The 15,120-nt window shown below is 41.3% G+C and overlaps 1 protein-coding gene across 2 annotated transcripts in view; it reads left to right on the forward strand.

Moving 5' to 3' along the window:
* The first annotated feature begins 201 nt into the window (after positions 1-201).
* LOC115292314 (trafficking protein particle complex subunit 2-like) overlaps positions 202-15,120 on the forward strand; it is a 145,859-nt gene continuing 130,940 nt past the window's right edge. For both annotated transcript variants that reach the window (XM_029940342.1, XM_029940343.1), the window contains exon 1: positions 202-415. The gene's annotated coding sequence lies outside the window, so the exon portion shown is untranslated. The remainder of the gene's footprint in view (positions 416-15,120) is intronic.

The raw sequence follows: 15,120 nt of genomic DNA on the forward strand, positions 1-15,120 counted from the left end.
GGCGGGTCTTGGTGGGAAGAAAACGTTACTCATTTCGGGAGTTACGATGTTATTCCATGTTGTCTCTTCCTTGTACCGGCAGCGCTGCTGCTGAGGCCTCTGCCTCCGGAGAAGCCACGGAGGCGCAGAACGCGCCACGGCCTCGCTCGTGAAACCCCGCGCTGACGCTGACGTTGCGGGACGCACAGTGGAGGAGGGGCGTGTGTATAACGGCGGCAAGAACTGGTTGAGGGGTGGAGTTGTAGAGGAGGTCGTGAAGAGGACGTGTCCATCCATTGACCCACAACGGAACCGGCAATTGGAGGTTCCTCACTCCTTCCCTTGTCCTCGGAATGTTCCGTGCACCGTTCCTGAGCCATTTCCAAGGACCCAGCCTTGAGACACCAGTGTGCTGCGGGGACCGCCTGGACTCTAGGTAAAACTGAACCCAGTAACTTAAGGCCTCTGTGTAAACTTTGAAGATTCTGACAGGTGCGTGCGAAGATCTCACCTTGCAGCCGCTCAAGGCAAACCTCCAAAGTCGGTTCCCTGACGTTTTAAAAATTGTCACCTACCTATCTGGATTGGCCTCTTTCTTCAGTTTCTTCTTGCTCGCCTCGTACTAGGGCCAGTTTTTGAAACGACGGGCAAAACGCAGTTTGAATTTCAGCATTTATTTTAGTTTCTTTTCATCTTGTCTTGTTTAAAATTTACCTTCTTTGGAATATTATGCTACCTTTAAGAACCTAATAAGGTGGGGGCTACAGCCCAGTTGACTTCCAACTAAGCTATTTAGAAAAGAAAGCAAATAGTAAAGGAGTTGCATAGCTAAATCTAAATGTAATTCTAAACGTAATCGACATTTGCATCTGTATACATAAATTGCACACCCATGTATTCATATCTGGTATAAAACTTATAACCACGGAAAATTTTTAACCATAGATTCCCTTTGTATGCAGATTTCCAATGAAATGCAAACATTTTTTTGAAAAACACATGCACTTTGGATTCTTAATTTTTAAATATAACAGTGATATGTGAAATACAGAAGAAAGCAAAAACTCTTCCACTAGCTATTTAAGGTTGGCAATAACATCCATGAATGGTAGTGCGGAAATCTCCTACCCCTGGATTTTGCACTTGACGGTGTCGGTTGTTTTAGCCAAAGGGGTGTTAGTACACACGATGCAAGCAAAGGCTTTGGACATGCTTGTGTGACGGGTTAGCCTTTTTGCACGTTGGCGATCCTCAGGGAGGACCGTACCTCATGCACCCCCTGCTGCTGTAGCCTGAGTCCTAAAATGAGACATAAGGGGCCGACCACAGGATGCTGGCAACTGCTGATCCAAGGAGGATTAAGAGACACGTGGAGTAGATCTGAACTTAACCTGCAGCCTGGACCCCACCGCCCAAGCTCTAGGCGGCCAACCTGCCCCTGCTGAGTGTGAGGATACGCTAAGGTTTCCGGTTCATGCATTTCAGGGTGGTTTGTGATTTAGCATTCTCGTGTTGATAATGGACTACACAGATGATTTCCAGAGATGTGTTTCTAACCTCATGTAGATATATGTGACCGTGAGAAGTTTCTACCAAATGCCATTCCTTTCCATGGGCGTCTTCATCAGTAGTTTGCCGTGCAACTTGGCTATTTAGTGGGTTTTAACTACGAATGCCGTTTCTCTGTTTTGGAAGGACTGAATCAGTTACAAACTAGAATCCTGTTCTGAGTGGCTTCTAGATGTAATAGGTATTCATTTCTGTGTTCAAAAAGTGTAGGTGCTGACCACAAATCGTGCAGTTAGAATTCGGGAATCTGATCCGTATAGGCATTCTGAGATGTTGTAGCAAGTGAATTACATGTGCAGCTCGGGGTTGTCAGAAATGCCGTGCTGCCTTCACATTTGTTTCTCCTAAGTTTGAGCAAACTTTTCACTCCTAAGCTTTCTAATTTTCCGAGCAGAAAAAAAAAAATTCTATCGCGAAGAATGCAAGCGTGAGGAGCAGTTACTTCCAAACTGCCTGCTGCTTTTCAGCTAGGATTGTGTGCAGTTTATGTCAAAACACTTCAGCAAAGAAATACAAATACAGACTAATGTTTGACTTCTTTTGTTGTGTTGAACTGGAGCCAGCAAAAGTATTTATATATAAATCCACTTGTGAAATGCATAACCCTCTCAATGTGACTTATATGTTTAAGGCTTAAAGAGAATTCAGGTTGATTGACAGAAGCTACTGCTCTGACAATGTCAAAATGTTTGACTCTGCTTAGACGGAAACTTTTAAATTCATTCTTTTCTCTGAGGGATGTTTACCTTCTAACTAAGTGCCACCGCATTAGTGGGCAACATTTTTTTTCTGCCCTACTGTGTGTATTGTAAAGCCATAAGCCTCAACACGCCCATCCTCATTCTTCTTAAAACCTTAAGGGAAATGAATCCCCTCAAACCCCAAGTGTGTGCTGAAAATAGCTACTTAGACGTTGCCTGAGGGCAAAATAGATGGCTTTGCCATTTTAAACACTGGAACATAATGTAGGTTGAAAAGAGAGCCCTGTCACACGGAGCCAGACATTTTCCTCCCCTCTCTAACAGGAATATGCTCCCAAATCCTGTTTTCTTCTCCCTAGTTCCGCGAGGAATCAAGGCCTGCTTCCTGGATGTAGGATTTAGATGAGATTCTGAGGACGGAACTGATATCATGGAACACTGGCACATCAAGTGCCTGAGACACTGTGTCAGGATGTCGTGTCTCCATTTTTCAAAGGCTGCATCCCTCTGTTTTGTTGAACTGTAGTACCTTGTTTAAATTTTTATTGCATTCCCACATAGTGTTATGCATAAGTATATAAGAAATGCCACAACGGATTAGGCCAATGGTCCATCTTGCCTGCCTCTGAGGGACGTTTCGTGGGGAGCTAAGGTTGTCTTTCTTGACGGTACTCTGCAAACATTAGGGATCGGCTGTACACGTTCTTCGGGCCCTTTAATATTCCATTATAGAACCAGCATCTGAGAATTTTCCTAAACCTTTTAAAACTTATTTATAGTTTTGCCCTTTGTTATTCTTGTGGGACAAAAAAAGATCACTGCATAATTTGTATTTTAAAAAAATCTCCCCCTTCAAGTTTCAGGAGTTGGTTCTTGAGGCCTTACCATTTTGAGATCTGATGGGTAAGTCCCTGCTTAAAAAACTCGTATCTTCACAATTTCCTAAAATTTGGTTACGTGATAGGCTGCCTCTGCAGTGCTTCCCAATGATCTCCACAGCCCAGTATCCACACCTTTGTGCAAATCTCTCTCCTTCTGCCTGGGCTGGACCTGGCGAGTAGCTTCCAATGAATAGAATATGGCAAATGTGATGAAATAGAGATTTCAAGATTAGGTTATAATAGACTGGGACTTCCATCTTGCTCGTACTCTCTCTGACTCCTTTCCTGTGCTTTCTCTGAAGTAGGAAAGGGCCAGGTTGTACGCTGCCCTGTGGAGGCGTCCCTAGGCAAGGACTGGAGGGCAGCCTCTGGCCAACAGTCAGCAAGGAACTGACGACCTGAGTTCAACAGCCTGTGAGGAACTGGATCCTGCCAACAGTCATGCAGTAGCCTTGAACGTTGTTTCTTCCCTCACTGAGCCTTCAGATGAGGCAGCAGAGCCAGCCAGCACCTTGGCTACAGCCTTGCAGGACACCCTCAAGAGAAGTTGGGGATCACTGGGGGCCATTTTCTTTTATTTAAAAATTTTTTCTAAAAATTATTTATTTTGAGAGCAAGAGAGAGAAAGCAAAGTGGGGGAGATGCAGAGACAGAGGGAGGTACAGAATCTGAAGCAGGCTCCAGGCCCTGAGCTGTCAGCACAGAGCCCAATGGAGGGCTCAAACTCATGAACCACAAGATCACGACCTGAGCTGAAGTCAGGTGCTCAGCTGACAGAGCCACCCAGGGGCCCCCAACTGGGGACCATTTCAGAAGCAGCCTACCTCGTAACTAAACAGGGATCGTGAAAATCCTTGTTTCAATTTGTTTTGATTATATTTTTTGACATCGTCCTGCTAGAAGATCCTAATAGTTTGCCCTATCGGCCCTGCAAAAATAGTTTTATCTTGGTAGTTCTTAAATGCATGCATTCATTTGACTTAAAAAATGTAAGCATTATTCTAGAAAATTTTGATATGGTGGGTGTATCACTTAGTTCTGTGTAACAGACCATCTGACACTGTAGTGACTGAAAACAATAAATATTTATCTAGCTCCTGACTCTGTGGGTTGGCAGTGTAGACTGAGCTTAGCTGGACTCCTTCTGCATATGCCGTCAACTGCAGGTCATCTAGTAGGCTTTGCTGGTCTTGGATAGACTCTCTCACATCTCTGAGGCCTTAGCTGGGATTATCCAACCGCCTCCATTGTGTTCCATGTGATGATGATCCAGAGGCTACCCCAGGCTTGCTCACATGGCAGTCTCAAGAAAATAAACAGAAGCAAGGCCTCTTGAGTCCTAGGCTTACAATGGAAACATCTGTCCCTCCTGCATTCTATTGGCCAAAGTCAGTCATAAGGCCAGCCCAGACTCATCGGGTTGGAAGCACGCTCTCTTCCTGTGGGGAGGAAATGGAAAGTCAGTTGTAGAGAGCATGAATACAGAGGGAATGAATAGTTGTGCCCATTTGGCCGTCCACCCCAGTGGGCGTGACTTAACACAGAGTCTCCTCCTTCCACAACACACAAGGCTGTTACACTAAGTGGTACCAGTTGTTACCAGTGTGAACACTCCCAATGTTGGCTTCTCCTTACAATTCTGCAGCTCTCTGTCTGTGTGACTTTGTGACGGTTTACACGTCTGTACAGTGAGGCTGTTAATAGGTCCTAACTCGTAGGGCCGCTGTGAAGGTTTGATGAATTAATGCACCTGATGATCTTGGGCCTCAAAAAGTGTTCAAAAACTGTTAGCTAGTACTATCAAGATGACCTGGCTTTGTATCAAGTATTTGCTTTCATGTTTATTTCTCTTCTAGACCTAGACTCATTGAGGAGGGACCTTGGTGCATTTAGTCTTCCTTCAAAAACGACTGAGTGTGAGCTATATGCCGGGAGCTAGCAGCTGGGGAATATCTGACCCCCTGGGCGACATAAAGTGGCAACTGTGTTTCTGTTAGCAGCATTGACGTTCATTTCTGTGTCTTACTTCCCTGCTCCTATCTTGTTCTTTTCCTTGTTGTTGTTTATTTATTAAAGGCTTGTTGCTGTTGTTGTTACTGTTTAAATCTTTGGAATATTTTCTAGCATGTTTGGTGAGCTCAGTTATCATCCCGAGTTATCTGGTGCTTAACTCTTGTTACTCTAGGCCTCACGAGTTCTAGTAGGTGAGTAAGGCTTTGACTTTCATTTCTGTATTTTCCAAGGACTCTGTTGTATTCTTTTTGTTTCTGAGTGTGTGGTGGAAATTGGGTATATTTAGAGGGAGCTTAAGTTCATTTAGCCAAATGGTAGTGCCATTCATCTGTATGTTCCCCTGCAAATGGGGATGGTGAGTACCCAGAGTTGTTGGATGGATTATGCCAGTGATTTTTGCCGGGCAGAGCTACCCAGTGCTTTGGTTTTCTCATTTGCCAATTGGGAATAATGCTAACCATCCCCATGTGTGGTCATGAAGAGCGAATTATAGAATAGAAACAAAAGAATTTAAGCAACGTTTTCATAATATCTGTAATGGGAATGATGTCACATTTATTAAGGAGCAAGAGGCACTAGACCAGTGGAGGTCAGAAATTGGCAAAGACCCAATCATTTCTAGGCACCGAAAGGAACTCGTATTGGTCTAAAGAATTTTGAAGAGTAAGGATCAAATTTTACTTAATGGAATGGCCCCATTCCTTTTTCATCTTTCCGAACTTTTTTTGTGTGTACTTCTTGAATCTAAATCAAGGCTGAGCACAAAAGCTTCTATATGATGTAAAATCACTGTTATAGTAACTATAAAATGTTGCATGTACTTTATTTCCGTAAGTACAATGTGTTCTGCTTCACTTTTATTTTACTCTATTAGGTATGCAGCCTATTTGCCAGAGTGAGTTATCTCCTCTTAGAGTTTGGTTATATACCTAGTCTATTTTGTAAACAGAATTTCCATTAAAAATGAATTACTTCTCCTTAGAGCTTATTGATGGGGCTGACACATCGCTAAATTTCTCTTCTGAGCCAAGATTTGTCACCTTGATCAAAAGTTGGCAAAATGCAGTTTGTGATCATTCAAAAGGTACAAGGGGGGGGGGGGTGCGCCCTGCAAAACATTTTTTTAGTGGCACACTTGCCCTTGATTTTTGTCTTTAAAGCAATTAACCCGGCAGGAACAAAGAAATAGCAACCCTCACTATGATTCCTCATATAGTCTTGGCATTCACCAGAAACACTTCTCTTCATTTAGAAAGAAGTGTTCTTCTGACAGACAGTCTGGAACAAAGTGTGCGTACAGACATACAATGAGTCAAGAGTTGGATTGCAAAAACATGAGACCCCAAACAGTAAGCTAAAAATGTGATATCAGAGGCTTGGCAGAAAGATTATATTGTGAGCCTTCCGAAACCCAGCCCGTGACACAATCCGGCACGGCTGCTATTAGCAATCCATCCCCGATATCTCTGGAAAAGGAGGGAAGAGAAAAGCATCAGTTTGATGAGATCATCTGTCTACTTCTTTCAGTTTTACCAATACAAAGTTGTTAAAAAAGGTTTTTTCCCCCCGATTACAAGAGTAATACCTGCTCGTATTAAAACAAAAAAGAAAAAGAAAAATCAGAAAATTAGTTGTGAGAATAGAAGTGGGAAGAATTTAGGATGATGTCCCTCTTAACCACAGTTGGTTGTTTTTATTTATAAGTTTGGATGCAAATCGTGGTCCAAAGTATTTAATTATTTGAAGCTTCAAAGGGTCGTCAATGGGGGAGTAAGATAAGGTAATTTCTGAGACCTCTGAGGAAACAAAGGAATTTCTTGGTTGAGTATTTGCCCCTTTGTTCTGCATGAATTAGCATTTACAATCTCCCAAGCTTTATTTTTCATGGCAATTCCCACACAAACATGCCTCCCCTCAGTTTCTCAAAATGAAATAGCATTAGGGAGAGGAAGCTATATGGAATAGGTATAGAAAAAGCAAATGTTCAGAGTTGAGATTGGAAGGTTTGTTTTCCCAGAAACAAGGGAGGTCAAGATCAGTAAGGCTTGGGCTCAACAGTTTGATCTGCGGAAGAAAAGAAAACCTTTTTTTTTTTTTTTCTGTTGAAAATCAATAAATGATGAGTAGTTTTCTGGAACAGAATAAAGCCGGGCTAAGTTGAGAGCAGGTCTATAAAATAAAGAGCCTCATGGGAAACGAGGAAAGAAAACCATCTTCATAACGGTGCTCCTCATAAAAAGAGACGTGAGTAAACAATAATGATTATTCGCTGATGGGTGAGGGATGATAATAGCTGAATCCACCATTAGGTGCTCAGCTAGAGAGCGTCCTGGGCCAGGGGAAAGGCAAGCCACAGATAAGCGGGGAGCTGGGGATACGGATACGTAGCAAGAAAGACACTCAGCACAGCTCACAGGCTGTCGGTCACCCCCAAAGGGTGAGGGCTTGGAAGGAGCAAGGCCAGAGACATACCCCCATTTACAGCTTAGACAGGGGGTAGGAATGTGCTAGAAATAAACTTTCACTTCCTGCTTGGGCCCCTTTCAGGGCTCTGGAGAAAGTGGTTTTATATCTCCATCTGCACACATTTTTCTCTGTGCATTACGAAGTTCCACGAAGTGTTGTGATCCCTGCTGGCTGTGTCAGCATCAATAAAGGGTTTGTTCATAGAGCCACAGTACTAATAGTAGTAGCAATAGTAGCAGCACTAAGTAATAGCTGACATTAGAGAGAAGTCACTCTGTGCCAGACATTCTTATGTTTTACACAGATTACTTAATGGAATCCTGACACATGCTGTGAGGTAGGTACTATTGTTTCATTTAACTGAAGCTTCAAAGAGGTCCTCTGACTTCCCAATGTTGTTGGAAATGTCATTGGAAGTAGGTGGCGAAGCCATGGACGTGAAGCTCGGCCGCTTGATTCCAGGCCCTGTACTGCGCTGCTTACCTGGGAAATAAACAAGGAACATTTACTGTGTGCTTCCTACACCCTCCCGGGTAGTACTAAGTATTCCGTGTGTCTATGTCATTTACTGATACAACGCTGACGGGGCAGGAATGAAAGCCACTTGCATCCTGCAGATGAGGGTTGGAGGCTTATATAGTGTCAGTAACTCACCCCTGTCAGGTGAGCAAGTCAGGGTACCTCCCTGCCTGCCGGAGGTCAGATGAAACAAATCAGCACCCGAGTCCCTGTTCTTTATTGCCCATCGTCTACTCTTGTCATTCAGGTGTTGAAGAGTCTCTTGAAAGGGTGCGCTTTTCCTTTCTGTTTATTTTTCTTCTTAAAAAAAAAAAACCAACCACCATGACCGTATCTTGCAATCTGTTTTCTCTTTAAAAATGGTACCTCTTTTTGGCTACCCAAAGAAAGACCTCATTGGGTGATAGGCTTATTAAAAACCCTCACTCTTGAGGAGATGGGAACCCCCGAACGCTCTCACGCCTCCCTTGTGAGCACACACTGAAAGCATACTAAATTTTGCTGTTTGGTACTTGACAGTGACCACCGCTTAATGCTTTTTAGGCATGTTAGAACCCCCGCAGTGCTTCTAAATTGTGCAGGAGTACTCCTTGGGGAGAAATGTCTTTCTGACCCCAGCTTGCAATCAATTAACACCATGAAGCATGGGAATTTATAGCCCTTACTTTTTATTTTCTCAGCGAGGGAGAATCTGGAAGACACCAACGCTATAATGGAGTAAAGGAATGCAATTTGATCTGTTGTTCCCCGGATCTGCCCTTGACCTGCATTGTAAGGTCATCAACGAGTGACACTGTTTTAGCGATCCTCCAAGCGAACACAGTGTGACTTTTTTGTTGTTGTTGTGTTGTTTTTTTTTTTTTAAAACAAACTTCTAGTGTCTAACTTTTTAATTCTTGCCATAACACCAGCTGGCTCGTAATTAACCGCTGGCATCATCAATATCTCGTCAAAGTTAATGAGTTTTTAACATAATTTTTAACTGCTCTGAAGAGGTTACAGAATTAAAAGAACAAGAATAATGTATATATTTATTCACAGACAAACAGAAAGATGAAAGATATGGATCTAGCTCTAAGACCGCTGGGCAAGGAATTTGAGACAACTACCTGCACCTTTCTAGACAATCCAGTGGTCAGGGTTGAAGGGATTTATGGGCCTGGGTGGTCTCACAGATCACTTGTACCGCTGAGAACTAACATTTACTTTTTTTTTTTTTTTTTGGAAATTGCTTAGGTTGAACAATAATTCAGATACAAAGCAATACATGCTTAGGATATTGATGTATTTTCTTTCTCTTTCTTTGGCCCTCAGATTCAGAGAATTCACCTAATCACGTTTCCTGGCATGCAACTTCTTTTCATTTTTTCATTAGGACCCCCTGCCCTCCTCTCTACTGCCTTTCCCTCCCTTCCCTTCCCCACTCTGTTCCCCACTCTGTTTCCCTCACTCACAGTCAACCATGTTTGAATGATTCATGGGTGTCCTTTTATTTATATATGTTCTTACAAAGTGTGTGTTGTTTTTGAAGATGGGTTTTTAATTTGCATGAATGTTATTGTGTTATGTAGATCTTATTCTCTTTCTCTTTGTATATTCAATGCTCGTTTTAATCTTTGTGCTTTTGTATACATCTGCCTGTTGATTCTAACTGTTGCATAATATTCCACATTGAACTCGTGCATCCCCTGGTGTGGAATACCGGGATCGCTTCCAATTTCACACCACCAGAAACAAGGCTATCAAGAATATTACCATGAATACTCTTATTGACTTGTGGGGGAGTGTCTCGGAAACACTCCCAGGAGCTAGAATGCTGGGTCATAGGGTATGACTCCATTTAATTTGGTTACACAGCCAAATGGCTCTCTGATAGGTACGCACATTCTGTATGAGCTCTGCACGAGAATTCCTTGAGCCACGTACTGTCAGCATTCAGCATTATCTTGGTATCTAATTTTTACAAATCTGATGATAGAGAATGACATTTCATAGTTATAATTTGCCCTTCTGTAATTATTAGCTTGATCTCTTTCCATGTGCTTGTCAAGCTCTGTGTTTTCTTTTTTAAATAATTGCCTTTTATAACATTGGCCCATTTTTTCTATTGAGATTTGTGAAATTTTCTTGTAAGAGTTTTAACCTCAACAACTCTTTTCCTCCTCCTCCTCCTCCTGCACCTCCTCCTCCTCCTCCTTGTGTTCTATGTATTAGTGTCTTGACAGTTTTAACATGGCAAGTATCTTCTTTCAGAATGTCATGAACCTAATGACTTTCTCCGTAATTGCCTTCTTTACCCTGATACTCTCAATTTTGATGGGATTAAATTAATTAAATTTGGCTTGATAGTTAGTGCTTTTGGAATTTTGTTTCAGAGGTCCTTCATCACCATTAGATCCTAAAGATATTCTTTGACATTATTACATCTACTACTTCTACCTTTACCATGTAGGACTTTAATCCACTTGGTGTCTACCTTACATGTAGTGTTAGGTAGGGATCCAGTAGTAGTTTTCTGCCTATAGTGAACCATTTCCCAACTTCATCCATTATATAGTCTATTTCTTCCCCATGGAAAAGATAATGACCAGTACCTTTCCATTTGTATATGGGTCTAACTCTGAACTTTAAAAAAAAAATGTTTTTAAATGTTTACTTTATTTTTGAGAGAGAGAAAGAAAAGCAGAATGTGACCTGGGGAGGAGCAGAGAGAGAGGGAGACACAGAATCTGAAGCAGTCTCCAGGCTCTGAGCTGTCAGCACAGAGCCCAGCATGGGGTTTGAACTCATGAACTGTGAGATCATGACCTAATCTCAAATCAGATGCTTAACCAACTGAGCCACCCAGGCCCCCCTTTCTGTTTTCTTTCCTAGGCCTATCTGTCTGATCTTACACCAGTACCATATTACTTTCAATTACTGTGCTTTTATTATATGTCTTGTATTTGGTAGGAACAGTCCCCTCCTCATATTTTCTCTTCAACTGCGAAGTTGACTTAGCTATTCATAAGCATTTTAATATAGTTTTAGAATACTAATTGGAATTGCATTTGGGAACAGTTGATGTCTTTAGAAAGTAACTCATCTAAGAGTATGAACTTTTTTTTTTACTTTGATCTTTTATGAACTTTAATATATATTTTCATCCATTAGGGTATCATGTATTAATCTTTATTTTTTTTAATGTTTGTTTATTTTTGAGAGAGAGAGAGAGAGAGAGAGAGAGAGAGAGAACAAGTGGGAGAAGGGCAGAGAGATAGGGCACAGAGCATCCTAAGTGGGCTCCGTGCTGACATCAGAGAGCCTGATGGCTGGCTTGAACCCACGAACTGTGAGATCGTGGCCTGAACCAAAGTTGGACACTTAACCAACTGAGCCAGCCAGGCATCCTCACATATTAATTTTTAGCTAGATTTCTGACTTTTGTCTTTCCTGTGAACCATTAATGCTTTCTGCAACAGTGCAAGGTCAATCCATTGGAAGGAGGGCATGCCTTGTGGTCCTGTTTGATCTAGTTGATCCCCAAAACAGTTTCCAGTCTGGTGTTGAACAGTCTGTAATAGAGTAGTCTGGATGTTCATTAAGAATAAACATGACTAGCCTCTCAGAGATTTTGATTGGGTTATTTTGAGTTGATTTAAGAATATGAATTTTTAATAGTTCTCACATGATTCTGATGGGCTACCATGTTTAGAACCACTACTCACTGCACTAAAAGGTAATTTTGAGTTTTTTATGGTTGTTTCCTCTCTTCCTCCATTGGAAACAATTTCTTCAGAGAAGATCATTCTGATAAAAGGAGAAATTCTGAACCAATATTGCTAATTAAGGATATGGCTCATTAAATTTATTGTACACATTTTTATTTCAAGAATTAAAGAATTAAAATGCCTTTAGGTCAGAGGTATGCAAGATACCCTCTGAATACCATTTGACGGCAAATTTATTAAAGTCATTCAAGACAACTCCATAAGATGCAATTTATTTTTTCCAAGCCCAGTAAATAAAATGGGCCAATTATGATTGCAATAATGGCTTCTAGATGGCTAGCAAATTGAAGTCTTTATCAGTTATGAGGTGAAAATTCTTTGCTCTCAACCAGAACAGTGCAATATATAACATTTTAAACTCTAGTTGGATGAAATTTACCAAAACGAATTTCATCAGTGACAAATCATCGATGAGACTGTTCTATCTTTCTGGAGCAAATCGGCATCAGGGAAAGATGGATGGTCAAGTGGAAATGTCTAATTATCTATTCTAGCTATCTTAAAACTTTAATAAATAAGCCCTTAAATACCATTCAGAGAAAAGATGATCAATTGCTTGGCTACTTGTTCACCTGATCTATCATATTTCACAGGGGCATATTAAAGACTTTGTTGAGGCAACAAAATTGTATTTCATGATGGAATTTAAGGCAGTTAGTCTTCAACGGACTGAAAGAATAAACTGGTCTTATGTCATGATGGATGGTGGTTATGCCAAGATACATTCTAGTTGTTCTAAACACATGTAGGAATTTGCCTTCAAATGCCATTGGAGGAGTGTTTGTCTTTCATGCACACAATTTAAGCTCTGAAGGTTAAAAAATGAGATAAGGATATTAGGAACACCCTTTATGCATTGAAAGTCTAGAATATGTTTAGTCCTCTCATGGCTATGTCATTGCGATGACTTCATTTGCGTTGCTTTAACACAAACTTTCTTTACAGTTGTATGGCCTCATGGTTATTCCTCAGCCTGGTGACATCCCTCCATGTGAATGAGCCTCATAATTGATGGGCCTCTTGGAAAAAGAGTGTTCACAGAGGAAAATGTCAAACTAAGCTTTTGATAGGAACTCTTGAGACAAAACGTGGCAGGCTGCTAGTTCTAGTAGAAAGATCAAGTGTGTTTTCAAGAATCTTTATAAGACCCTTTGTTCACCTCCCCACTGTCCAAGGAAATTGTGATGGATGATATATAAATCAGCCATACCTGAGGCTTCTGTTGTGTTTATTAGTTACACATTTTGAGCCACTTGTGACTGTCAGCAATACCTGATGTTTCTCTAATGTTTATAAACTACAAAGCATGTGTTAAAAAACGATTTTCACATTTGAGTCTCCTAATAGCTCTGTGAAGCATGTATTATGAATCCCACTTCACAGATGGGAAAAATTAGCCAAGAAAACAATGAATACATTTTTAACTCAGGTTTCTTGACTCCAAATTTCTCTGACACCATTAGCCTGACAGATAAAATATTTTCCTTTCACAGATACTTCTATATTTCTTATTGAGAAGTTGAATGCAAACTTTCTGTAAAGGGCTAGAAAGTAAATATTACAGGCTTTGTAGGCCATAAAGCCAACAGCCTGTTGCAACCACCCACTTTAGCCATGATAGTGTGAAAGTAGCCATAGTCGATTCTTTTTGCTTTAAGCTTATTTATTTATTTTTGAGAGAGAGAGAGAGGGGGGACACTTAACTGACTGAGCCACATAGGAGCCCCCCAAAGCAGCCATAATTGGTTCTTAAGATGAATGGGCGTGTCTGTGTCCTGATATAACTTTACTTGCAAAACCAGGCTGGCCAGATTTGGCCATGGGCTGCAGTTTGCTGACACCTGGTATAAAGTAATAAATCTTACAAACAGAGAAAGAGATAACGTCTGTAACCCAGGCATGTTTGTATTCCAGTTCCTCACACACACTTCACTTTTGTGTTTCCATTTTTATTTCAGGGAATGATTACATTGTGCACTGTGTCATGAGCAGCCCTGTCCTGTTGAAACATTTCTTCTTCTTTTTTGTAAATTTTTAAAAATGTTTCTATTTTATTGTGAAAGACAGAAACAGAGAGTGAGTGAGGGAGGAGCAGAGAGAGAGGGACACAGAATCTGAAGCAGGCTCCAGGCTCTGAGCTGTCAGCACAGAGCTCGACACGGGGCTTGAACCCACGGACTGTGAGATCATGACCTGAGCCGTAGTCAGATGCTCAACCGACTGAGCCACCCAGGTGCCCCGAAACATTTTTTCTTGTCCCCACAGTGGTGGTTCCACCTTTCTCGGACTCTTCTGTCTCTTCTTTTGGCAGACCTTTCTTTCTGAAGTCTCTCTTGCCCCTTTCTGCTGTTCAAGCCCTCCCACCTTTTTACACCTTTCTGTGGGTCTTTCTGGTTCTTTTCTTGCTGTGAGTGAGCTCTCTATCAGCTTCCTTATTTACATCCCCACCCATCACCTTCCCTCAGCGTAGAGAAGGGATCTAAGAATTTACTCTCCTTTCTCAGGTAGAAAGGGTGACTATTAATATCAGTGTTTTCCCTGCTAAATATATGTGAAGTTCTTACCCTAGTGCTTGGCACATAGTAAATGTTCAGAAAATAACAATCATTTTTGCATTAAGTACCTGAGTTTTGGAAGCTGAAAGCACTGTGCAAATGCAAGCCTTTGGCTACTAGTATGGCAGTTAGGACTTACAGAAACCTTTACACGACTCCAAGAGCTCAGAAGCCCCAGGTTTAAGACTTACTAAGGTGATGGCTTTCGTGGGCACTCAGGGAGTTCTGAGAATAATCTACTTTTCTAGACTACGTTAGTTTCCCTATGAAAAAGATTTGCTTGTTTTGTGTTCATTCAAACACGAAGGCATTTTTTGCTTAAAGACTTTGTGATTTAAAGAAAAAAAAATCTTCAACTTGACAGCAGATCGTATTCAATAGGACCTGCTTCGGGAAGCTGCAAGTTTGCATTCACAACGAATAAAGAGCGTTGAACATGTTTTCAGCCAGACAGTCATTTTGCAGAACAAGACTTTGTGGATAGCACCGAAAAATGTTGATGATAGAATTTCATCCTAATTTTTTATAGAGCCATCTTATGATAATATTATGATAATATTTTAAAGCAAATTGTCATGTGCAATGAATACCACAGTGTAAGTCACTTTTGCACATTTTTTGAATCATTTCAAAGCATTCCTTGACCCTTGCACTCATGCCCCCAAGC

Source organism: Suricata suricatta, chromosome 5 (genome assembly GCF_006229205.1).
Source record: "Suricata suricatta isolate VVHF042 chromosome 5, meerkat_22Aug2017_6uvM2_HiC, whole genome shotgun sequence".
Taxonomy (NCBI): Eukaryota; Metazoa; Chordata; class Mammalia; order Carnivora; family Herpestidae; genus Suricata; species Suricata suricatta.